The 12,150-nt window shown below is 36.2% G+C and overlaps 1 protein-coding gene across 11 annotated transcripts in view; it reads right to left on the bottom strand.

Annotated features, from left to right (window-relative positions):
* Positions 1–12,150, bottom strand: part of LRCH1 (leucine rich repeats and calponin homology domain containing 1) — a 137,194-nt gene that overhangs the window by 6,427 nt on the left and 118,617 nt on the right. For 4 of the 11 annotated variants that reach the window (XR_012584461.1, XR_012584457.1, XR_012584458.1 and 1 more), the window contains one exon: positions 4,522–4,779. The exons of 5 other annotated variants lie outside the window; for them this stretch is intronic. The gene's annotated coding sequence lies outside the window, so the exon portion shown is untranslated. Of the gene's footprint in view, positions 1–4,521; positions 4,780–7,547; positions 7,591–12,150 lie in introns of all 11 variants that reach the window. 2 more of the 11 variants (XR_012584465.1, XR_012584463.1) reach the window with 1 other exon arrangement.

The following is a 12,150-nucleotide window of genomic DNA, read 5'->3' as shown; positions in this document are numbered from 1 at the left end:
TGAACAAACTATAGCAAATATTTATTGTTTCATATATTAAAGGCAATTTGAAATTATGTCTTTTTATATATATTTTTTCCTTATCCACTATTACCAATCATGCCTGTATGTGTCCAAATGCCTTGAATTTACCATCTGAAGTACAAAAGAAAAGAGCAGAAGATCAAAAAGCACAGGAATTCAGGCTATACGTATATTTCAGCTTTTTTTTTTCTTTTAATTTACAAGGAAAGAGTAGTATGTTTTGCGAAGTATACACTTATGGTCAGATTTGATAAAGCAAAAAAAGCCCCCAGTACCTCAATACTGCAGCTGCAATTCTGTATTGGGAATTATAGCCAGCTGGATATCTAAATATGTGCATCTTCAGAATACGTAATAAATTGCAAATATTTACAAAGCTGTATTTGCAGATGGTGGGCTTTGGAGCCCTTTACAGATTCTGGCCTTGAACCACAAAATTTTTCAAGTAGACCATGTATTTTGCCAAAACATCTCACAGTTTCATCCTAACATGCTACAGAAAACAGTGACCTGAAACTGGAGGGAACAGACAACTTAATGAAGACAGACACACACCGAACACTAAGAGAAAATGTATACTTACACTTGAAATATCAGTTATACCATAACCTTGTACATTAAATTCTGAGACATAAAGTGAAGGAATGAGAGGGTTCTGTATCAAAGTAGAATGGGTCATTACTTTTTTTTTTTTTTAATACTGCTTTTTCTGCATAATGCAGCTAAAAATGAAGGAAATGGCCATGGTCCACAAAACCTTCTCTACCATTTTTTCTAAACCTGCATGTATGACTGCTTTTGTTTTTTTTGCAACAGGAGTAAAATGCCAAGAATGCTTCTTTTTGTGAAAAACAATTACATGGCAATAACTTGGAAGCTTATTAATGTCTATAGAGTAGAAAACTGGACTGAATATTTGCTCAGGTCTAATTCAATCCTCATTCACAGTAAGTGCAGTCTTTCAGAAAACTTACTAGGAACACAATGGGATCCTTATACAGCTTTCAGTTGTAAAAGTTTTTAATATACATTTGAAGAAAGAGGCATTTGAAGGACGACTACACTGCACTACTCTGCATTTGAAAAATATGTATCAGTTTTCTGGCTCAAACAAAAAAGAAACCAAATCCTCACATCTGAATGCCCCTTGTAATCCAGTGCAAACACATTTTACCTCCGTGCATATTAAATTAATTAATCACAGTTTGTATTTATTACTTTAGTGCAGTGGGGATGACAGGACCTCCCCAGTACAGATTGGAGTAGACCAATTTATGAAGAAATCACAGTTTGGAAATCTCTGGTGACCATTGCAATGGAAAAAAAAATAAATGAATGGAGAAACAAATGGTGGAGCAAATATAATATTATCAATGAGTATGTGGGTGAACTACAGCACACATTGCTTTTAAACCCAAGGTCATCAAATCAATCACTAGCTGTGAACACTTAAGTACCAACTGTATATAACTGAACATCTCAATATTGGGATCTCCTCAGAGCTGATGAAACACCAGTTGAGTTGAACCGTTGGTTTCCCATGTACAGGGAACAGCAGCACAGAAACAGGACTCTGAGTTTAGTAAAGAACCCATTACATAGATTAATGAGCTACATATATGTTTTAATTCCCACCTCCCCATTTAGTGGGAGAATTACTGGCTTCAGGGATGGGCAGACAGGTATTTTTCACATTTGCACTATGTTTGAAATATATTTTGAGAAACATTACTATATTCACACTTAGAGAAATGTAAGAGTATATTTTATTATTCCTTTCCCTGTAGAATTTATGTATATCTGAAGCGTTATCAGTAACAACCTGAGAAAATACAAAACTGGATAAGCTTCATGTATGGTAGTAGGGCTGTGCCTTGCCATGAAGCAAGTATGTTCGTCTTTCAGAGTCCGGTTCAAGATGGCTGCAACTCCCTAACTACGAGGAAGCGGCTGCAATGTTTCGTTTTAATTACTGTATATTGTCACAGTTGAGACTAGTGAGAAAATGTACTCTAATTAACTAAAAGACAACTCTGTTTGCATGGTAAGCATATGTAAAGTTCAAACTTCGGACAAGTTGGAGAGTTACATGTCATTATGACTGGGATGCGTTCAGTTGGTCTACATTGGCTCAACACTAGCTCAGATTCTAACTCAGCATCTAGTCTGATAAACATTTAAAAACAATGACGACATGAACTTCCATTTCTGCACACCAGAAACGCAAACCACACTGATCTACTACTTCTCTTATCTCCCTCCCAAAGCTATTGGATACAGTGGATAATCAGACATAATACCAGACAAGGAGACAGACGCGTGCTATAGGATGGTAGCAACAACTTTCACCATCTGATATTCTAATTTCAAAAAATGTTAATTAAAATATACACATACATGTAGATTGGTACTATATGAGGAGAGCACAATACACAGCATTGACAGGAAACCTGCTTAACACTTACAGGAGCAGGAGTGTAGTCCCAGCCCTAGAGAAGACATCACTTTTGTCTCAAATACCAACACTGGATTATAAAGAATCCTACAATTAATAGATTCTGAACTGACTCAAGCTTTATGTCACTCTCTCAGCTTCACTAGAAAAGCAATGTTGTTAAAACAAGACAACCAAAAATCAAGACAATGATCTGCTGAAAGCTGAAGCTTAAATGTCAAGCTCTGACCCCGAGTAAGTAAATGTCTAGTGTTGGAATCACTAAAATTAGGCACACAGTTAGGAGACAGGCCTGTGCAGGATGAGACCACGAGTCTACAGCTACACACCCAAATAACATTTTCCCAAGTATAAAGAACCTAGAAGCACTCAGCGAACTCATGCCTGGTCACAGAAGCCGCTCTTTACAACAGAGTTGTTATATGTATACAATGGAAGCTGCTAGACACTAAACCCTCTAAAAAAACCTGGATTTATCCACCGTCTGAAATTAATTTTTCCATCTTAAAATATATACCTAATTATACATTTCATCCTTTTTATAAATGTATGTATTCAAGCCATGGAAACCAGGAATAGAACTGCATTTATAAGATTTTTAATAAAATTTCACAAGTATCTATGGAATGGGGATATTTATAGTATAGCACTAAATCATAACCATATGGCCAGAATAATCGGTAACGTACAAGTTCCTATGCTAGTTATCTTCTAAATTCTATAGGTAACTTTTTTAAATACTAGGCCATGAGAAATGAATGTATTTATTTCACAGCCCTGAAACTGAGGTCCTTTGGTTAGCTAGTCTCAGACTGAACTACAAATTTAAGTCAACAGCACCTAGGCCAATATTGCAACGTCAATTTGAGGGTTTATATTTTTCAATCAATTTTCATTTGTATATTTCATGTAGATAAGGGGTAAAGCAAAAAAACCCAAAAGTTATCTTATTCACGTTTTACAATAGATGAACGGAAGACAGAACCGGAAGGGGGATGGAGGTCATCAGTCCAGTGCACTAACCACAGGCAGACTTCAAATATACCAAAATGCCTCCTGGCTAACATTTGTCTGACCTGTTTTGTAAAGCTTCATAGGATGGAAAATCGAGAGTCTTCCTAGATTATCTATTTTCCTAGCTACATTGTCTTTGTTACAGTTGTCACACACACAAACAAACAAACGTGACCTGCATTTTCACAGGTGATGAAACAGAGACAAGATAGTGACGTGACTTGCTTGACACATGCCGCACATAAGAATGGTGGATACAGGAATCCAACAGCTTATTCTCAGTCTATCCTACTGTACCACACTACTCCATGGTCTTCATCCTGAAACATTCTGAAGTTCATGGCATATACCCACTAACAATTTACAGTCACCTTTAGGGTGTAACATAGCAAGTGTTTAAAAGCAGTTCAACGCTGCTTTGTGCGACAGAAGAAAAAGAGTATTCTACGGAATCTGGAGGAAACCAAAATCTAAGTAGGAAAACAAAACTACTCCAGTACGGAATTTAATTGTAACAGTAGAGATGACCAACAATCTTTAAAGTTACAGTACTCTTGTTGAACTAAAAGATTAAAAAATAACAGTAATTTGAAATAAATTTCTGTAAGTGCTCTTAACACAATATATGCTGAGATAATTGGCACCGACTCAGAAAATACTATCACCTGTTGAAGTGCTACCTCAGTTGCTTCAATATCTGCAGCATTCTTGGATTTTCACAAAAAGTAAAAGGCTCAGTTCTGTTTAGCTTGTGATACACATCCAGCCTACACCCAAAAGTGGGATAAGAGTAGCTTCACTGCTTTAACACATTTAGTGTGTAGTGTAGGCAACATAAAAGAAAACAAACTATAAATAAAGAGGCACGTAAATTCTTAAACTAGAGCTGGAGGGGGGAAAAGAGATGGGACTTGTCTTCAAGATGCTACTCCCCCTCTCCCCTATTGCAAGAGATTAATAAAGATATTACAAGGAAGGGAAGCGAGGGAAAGGGAGAAGTTTGTAAGACAAAGGAAGGAAATAAGTACCTGTAATTTGTCAGAGACAAAGCAGAAAGTTTGTGTGCACATGCGAACAGGTTATGCTGTTAGCACATTCCAGTGATAAGTTATATACATCAAGACTATAAAAAGTATGTGGAAAAGACAAAAGCCTATTAGATCCCAGGAGCGAAAGGTAGAAGTTGATTGTGGGGGTTTCTCCCCGAGGGCGAGCAGAGTGTCAACAGTCTTTCGAATGTGACGAATATCCGACTGCAGGATGTCATACGGAGAGCAGAGGTCAGCCTATCCCGAAGGGCAGCCATTAGAACAGAAAAAAACAGTGCATAAAATTAAAAATACAAAAATAGAAATATATTGATAAATAAATTATCACAATATTCTAGCATAAACATGTAGGAATAGTTTCTTCCTAGTATTGCCTTAGTCACTAGCACCCCAGCTTGCTTTATTTCCTCTAAATACTGAAGCTATCTTATAATATCAGAATATTAAGATAAAAGAACTCAGGCCTTCAAATCCTTCCAAAATTATGCCCAGATTCACAAGGGTGAGGACGTGCATGTGATCCACTTATTCCAATAAGATCTGCGCACCTTTGTCCATCTGGGCCTTACTCAAATGCTTCAGTGGAACCAGTTGTAAAATCTAACTTATATAATAGCAAACAGCGGGTTAGAAAGCTGTTAAAAGCACAAGCAGCAGCAATATAAAGTCTCAAGAAAAAGTACTTAAAGAAATGTTTATAAGTATGCAAAATTCTCTAACATAATAATGTAAAACATGGTATGCAAATATAATCTTAAATGATACCCTGGGACTGAAACGTAAAGTCAATGTAGCACTAACTATATGTAATTTTAATAAAGTTCTAAAGTGAAGAATTTGACACTGAATTCCTTAGGTAGCATTTTAAAAGTTATTAGCAAATTAGATTCCCATACTTTTTTTGGAAAGTATCAGTGACTTCATGTAGCAATTCACTCTAGACTAGCTATACAAAATGAAGTGTAATAGGCAATAATATCAATACGCATACACAATATTTAACATTAAAATCAAACCCAGCAACAACTAGTACTTTCAAAATGCAAATGGAGATATACCATTTTACACTGCAAATGAGGCCTTACTATCAACAAAAATGGTAAATACTTATGGAATAAAATTATAGGAAGTAGGAAAATGATCCCCAGTTTTAGACAAACACTGTGTTTCTTTAGTAGCTTTTCAGTTTCACTTGCTTAAAGAACTGACAGCGCACCCAATAAATGAAGACATGGAAGTTCAGATGTCTCTTTTCTGTCAGTGTAAAGTTTCAAGGTATAGTTGGCAATAAATTAAACTTTAATATATTTAAAAGGCCCTTCTGTCCTGAAAAGGGACTAGTGAAACTAGAAGTCAGAACTGTCATTCATACACAAAGAAAAAAATGACACACTTCATTTTTTTTTCCTTCCTTTTTCTTTTTTCCTTTTTGCTTGCCATGCCTGGTTCTAGCTTCAACAGGAGTCAAAAGCTGCAAAATTTTAATTTTGTTGCTTAGGCCAGCAGATATACAGAGTAGGAAAAAAACCCTGCCTAGCAACAACATTGCCATTTTTACAGTCATTTTTTGGATTTTTTCAACTCAAAATTCTAGTGCAGTAATAAACTTCAATGCCATTTTATTTGGCTTTTTCTAAAGGATGAAAGCTCACAGACAGAACAAAATATGCTGTTCTTGTTTAAAAATGGGACTAGTACTGCATCCAGGAACATCTACATCCACAAGCTGCTTACAGAGAGCCTAATTTTAGGGCAAAGAAACATCACGACTATCAACTATACAATATATTGCACTTTTACCAATGACACCAATAAACCCAGCAAATGCTGGATTAATTTTAAAATAGCATACAAGACTCAATTCCTACTTGTTGCAAATATATCCCAAAAATAAATATCTGAGATACACTGAACTTAAATTTATATTAAAAAAAAAAAGTGATAGAACTTTAAAACAAGGACTTTTTAAAAAGATTTTTGGCCAAACCCCCCCACCTAACAGTCCCTACTGCAGCCAAACGGAGAAGGAAGCAATTCCAGAGTTAGAGAATGAGAGCTGGTAATTGGTTGAATTTTTACAGAGACTGAAGAACTTGCTAACCGGAGATTAAGATACTAAACAGTGTACAGGAGAAGCCAAAGCGTACAAAAACAGCCAACACATGCAGAAGAAACTTCCTATGGGAACCACCATGCTGTGCTTTATTGAAATTCAGTGAAACCTGGGGAAACCTAAGAAATGTCTGATCGCTTTGCTTATTTTTGCGTCTTCTGTGACAGTAGATAATTTGGTGTTACATGCACACCTTATTAAGTAAAATGTTTATATTGTATGCATTTTAAACTCCTGTAATGTAACTTTTCAGTAACGGTGAACGTATTTCCACTTAAGTTACCAGCATTTTACAGCAGCTGTGAAATGAAAATACCAAACTAAAACATGACATCGTGAAATAGTGAAAAAGTATATGACCTTCACCCAAAGCCTCAAAGACAACCACCCATCCACCCATCACCAGCACTGCCCTTCTCATTTAGGAGACTGAAATTATTAACTAGTAAGAACTAGAGAGATACACATAGGTAAGCATTCCATTCACGGACTGATTTGTTGTATCTATGAAGCTACACGATTAAATCATACAGCTGCCAAAATCATGCACGCAGAATACACACGGTAAGACAGAAGTGGAAGGACAGAAGCATAACCAGCTCTTTGTGTGCACAAACCACCCTCATTTGACATGCTCCTGCAGTGACTGTGAGAGCAGAGAGCATTTCACAACCAACCTCCTCAAATTTTGACCCTGGCAAAAAAAAGGCAAGGGTCAGTTTGCAGAAGTGCATTAAAGAATGACTACGCCCAAAACACAAACGAAAGGAATCTCAGAATTATGCTTTCAGCACTCTAATTGGCAACGCACTGAAGCGCTTAACTCCATACTGTAGGCCAAATCGTGTCCATTACCAAGCACAGAGCAAAAGTGAGGGGAAAGGAGTCATACCTGATAAAACTTACTGCAACTTCAGGGATGTCTCATGATGAAACTACGGAGAAGTAACTGATTACGTGAACTGATCAGAAAACAAGTGTAAGTGGCAATGAAAATATACCTTGCATTAAACTGAGAAACATGATTACCCATTGAACAACTGGGTGGACAGAAGATAAAGCACTTGACATTCTCTGCTTGGTTGCTTCTTTTACTTTGCTCTGTCAGGTTGAGCACACAAAAGCCTCCAGTTTTTTTCTGTTTGTTTTACTTAATTAGCAATTCCTATACTAACACAAATCATACTGATTTTTAGAATAATTTTGGCTGATGTTGCAACATAGTGGAATTAGTTTACAAAAGGAGGAGGCAAGATGCAGTAACAGCTCCCCGTTTGCAGGACTCAAAAGTCACAGGAAGGGCCACATTTTGTAATCCGAATCGATATGATGACTTGAGATCAAAAAAGCCACTTCTTAGAATCACTCCTGTCTGTTCAGTATGTGTACACCAAGTAGCTGACTGAAAATCTGAGAGACACGGCCGAAGTCTTTCATTCCCACCTGAGAAATAACTTGTCCCACTAAACCCTGCTGCACCACTCCTGACATGCTGGAACACAGAAGCTCCGTAAACCTGCTGTAACAACTGGCTGTGAGAGATTTCATTTTCTCACTATCTTATATCAACAGAAATTACCACTCTAGTATTAATTATGATAAATTACGTCTATCTTTTTTTCAAGCTATATGAAGATTGTGAAGGTCTATCTGTGTATGTGGGGAAAGTATTTCTTTCCTTTTCTAAAATAACTCTATTCAATTTCTCTGACCTGAAGAGGCCCCATAAAGGGCCAAAAGATGCTCAAGTGTCCAAACTGTTAAGATACTATACTAGTGTAAGTTGCAGATTATACAAACTAATTTGTGTCTTTGTAAAAATATAACTTCTGCATTTTGGCTCACAAACATTGAAAATACTTTGTTGAATTTCTTTTTTGACAAAATGCTTAGAAGGTCCCACTTCCAATGTGTCATATTTGTTCATAATTGAGAACTAGAAGAAACGCAGACCAAAACTTGGAACTTTTGCCTTTCACATAACACATTGCATTCATTTTGCTTTGTTTTGGTCTAAATCTCACGATGAAGTATCATTCGACCCACCACAAATCAGTTTCACAGGAATATTTGTTAACATTACTGAACGTGCATAAGAAAAAAAATGCGCTGTAATACGAATTACTAAGAGTAACAACTACCAAGAATGAAAGCTAAAGTTTTAAGTTATTGATTTGCAGATTAAAATAGCAACAAAGTCGTCTACTTTGTTGCTAGTATGATACTGATTCATGTGGTAACTGACAAGTTGAAGAAATGTAGTGAATATTTTTGTTTTTATTTACATGTATTGTTACTGATTTCATGAAAGACCAGTTGAAACCAAAATACTTCCATAACTTTACATACATACTCATGTGATAATAAATCAGACTCTCCTGATCATTTTTAACACCTCTGGGGTGAGATGCCAATAAGAAGAGTAAAACTCCGTTAGAACTGGTACATTTGACACTTTGGAGTCCACACAAACACAAAGAGAAATAAATCCAAACAATATCTTTATGTTTTTAAACTCAGAAAGTGTGAAAGGGCGGGTGTGATATAGGTGGACAAGCATTACAGGTGGTGTCGGTAGTGGCTTCGTGTGACATTAACGATCTACTCCAGTGAATGGCACCACTGAAGTACTTCGCGTCATTCTGAAAAAATGCAGTAGGACAGGCATCTCCTACTTATCACAGATCTACTGCCACTTGCTTACTCAATCTGTATCAGCCAAAAATTAGGAGTGTTTGTCATTCTATAGCTATTAGAGAGGAGATCAGGCAATCTGACAATTTTTAGTTAACAGCATAAAATAAAGTCATCTTTTGTACTTTTCTAGGAGACAAAGATTTTACGTTTTCTGTCATCTATCTCCTGAGGGGCACAACAAAGACATTTTCTGAATTGTCAGGCTTTCAGATGCTTACCCTGCCACCATCCCTTTCTCACGCCAAACAAAAATTTAGTTTTGTCTAAAAAAAAAAAATGTCATTTACAAAGATCTCTGATACCTTGTAATAAAAAAAGGCTCTACAGGAAAAGTTAGCGGCAAAACTGGACACAAGTTGTTTGTCTGACAATCCTCACACTTTTGATAGCCTCCCGGTGCAATAAGAGCCTTGCTATTTAGTTTCTCATTTAAGGGTCAGAACTACACACTTAAAACATCCCTTCTGCACATGATCAAGAGCATCATATGGCCATTAAAAGAAAATTATTTCAACATGGCACCCATTGTACTGGAATTCTTATCTGGCAGGTAACGGATTTCTGACGTCAAGAGGCACGCAATTCCAGAATCATCTACGTACCAGGTCATTCTAAAGAGATGCTCATGTTCCTGAATTTTCTATTTGCGATTCTTTGGTCAAGGCACCAACTCCTGATGCTTATCGTGACACATTTGGATATGGATACCAACTGCATTTTTCTACACTTGGATGAAGTTTCCCAGGATCATTCTGGGGAAAGCAAATTTGACTGAAGAACTGAATGCTGAAAACCACAGAAGTAAGAGACCCTGCACATCAGCACAACACAGTAATTACTTAGCTATTTTCTTGTTTTCATTTTACATGATTTGACAGGATATTATTCTAAACCTCTGGAGCTCAGGGAGTAGCATGTACTCTATTCTATTCCATAAATAACTGAAACCAAACCTATGGGAACTATGACAATTTAAAAATCCTTAAAAAAAACCCCATGCAGCAGAATTTCAAGTTAATTCTCAAGAACTAAACGTGGACATAAGTATCACAGAAAAGCCTAATACTTGTGGGTATTAGGATCCATAAGTGTAACCTATCACTTACCCATGAAACGCTTGTTTTAAAAAAAGGAAATAATTCACTGTATTTATTTTACTGGTTTGTCCAGAGGTGGTTGGGTAATGTACAACTCATCAACCTGAAGCAGCATTAAACACACCATCTGTAGTTCTTTAAGAACTTTGACAGTTAACTGTCATACTTGCTATCATACAACTTTGTATTCTTAATACACGTCCCTCCGACGTGCAGCAAAGTTCTATTATAGTTCTGCAACCCAATGGATTTTCACAATATATAGCAAATATATACATTTGCAAATTATCGGCAGCTAACCAAAAGAATATCCTCAGAGTACTTAAAGTTATCATAAATTTACAATTGGAAGCCATTCATTTAGTGTTTAAGTGAATAAGCTTTTCCCCCCTCAAGAGAAGTTAACACTTATTTATGTTCATAAGGATGGTTAGTTTATAAATCAGACTGGTAAAATCTGGCCTTGTGGTTAATGCTCTGTGCAACTCTGCAACAAATATACTCTAATAAAATTTTTAAAAATCATAAAAAAAAACTTAGAAAGAGTCTACGCTAATTTCAGTGGAAGCATTAAAGAATAAATATAATAATAATAAATATGTAAAAACATCTATTCCTAGAAAACAAAAAGGTATTCTTACAGAAATCCAAAATAAAAAAACCCTCAGAGCAAAGGCTTAGCTTACCCATCTGTAATATGGCACTGCACGGATCTTTGTAAATTTTTCTTGTTTATTTCCATTTCTGAAAGATCTCTTGACAACAATGAAAAAAGCTCTTGGCCTTTCCTTTCCCAATAGGCCACATCCAGAAAAACCTGCCTTGCATTCTAATTCACTGCATAATTTATGATGCATCAGAAGACAATGAATTTTGGGGCAGCCTAAGAAACACCCCATGTCTACAAGCCCACAGCACTGAGATTTTGATCTTCTCTGAAGTGAAATGTTACCTTTAATATGAAATCATTCTAACATAATAAACCACATAATTACAAGAACTAAATCAAGCATTACAACTTAGAGGCCCAGCCCATAACACTAAATTCTCAAATTACATTTACGATTGGAGTTGTAAGGTAAGTGTCTCCCCCTCAAAATTCCTACAAGTAGCAAAAATGAACTGTTACTTTTGCTGTCCTCCAAATCAAGTCCTAAAATGTAGATAAAATATAAAGAATTCAAACTGGAATTCTTTCCCAGTGTGAAATCTTAGCATTACCATCAGCTTCCCAAGGGGGTGGTGAGGGAAATACACACAAAACATCCTCTTGTTTCAGCATTCTTAAAACACATACTAAAAAGAACTCAAGTCTTAATTATATTGTCATATGTAGGCAACAACACAGGGAAAGTACATCGTGCAATTTTCATGTCAGGTTAAAAAGACCTTGTATAACATTTTTACCTTCTTTTGAGGGTCATGCATTTGAAATGAACTTTCTCTGAATAGGTACTTCTAGACCCTAAGGGAGTCTTTGAAATATTCCCAATGAAGGTCCAGAATTCATTACATTAGTTATAAAGATATTTTTCCACATTAATACGAGAATAAATTACATGATGAGTGCTGCCATTCTTAAATGAGAAACAGGAAACACCAAGCACTGCAATTTCCCTATTTCCAACTGCTGAAACACTTACATCTACATTATAGAACAACTTCACTCATATGTACATTCCATACTTTACGCACGATGGT

This window comes from Larus michahellis, chromosome 1 (genome assembly GCF_964199755.1).
Source record: "Larus michahellis chromosome 1, bLarMic1.1, whole genome shotgun sequence".
NCBI lineage: Eukaryota > Metazoa > Chordata > Aves > Charadriiformes > Laridae > Larus > Larus michahellis.
The sequence above is the reverse complement of the archived record's forward strand: the minus strand, read 5'-3'. Positions and strand labels throughout refer to the sequence as shown.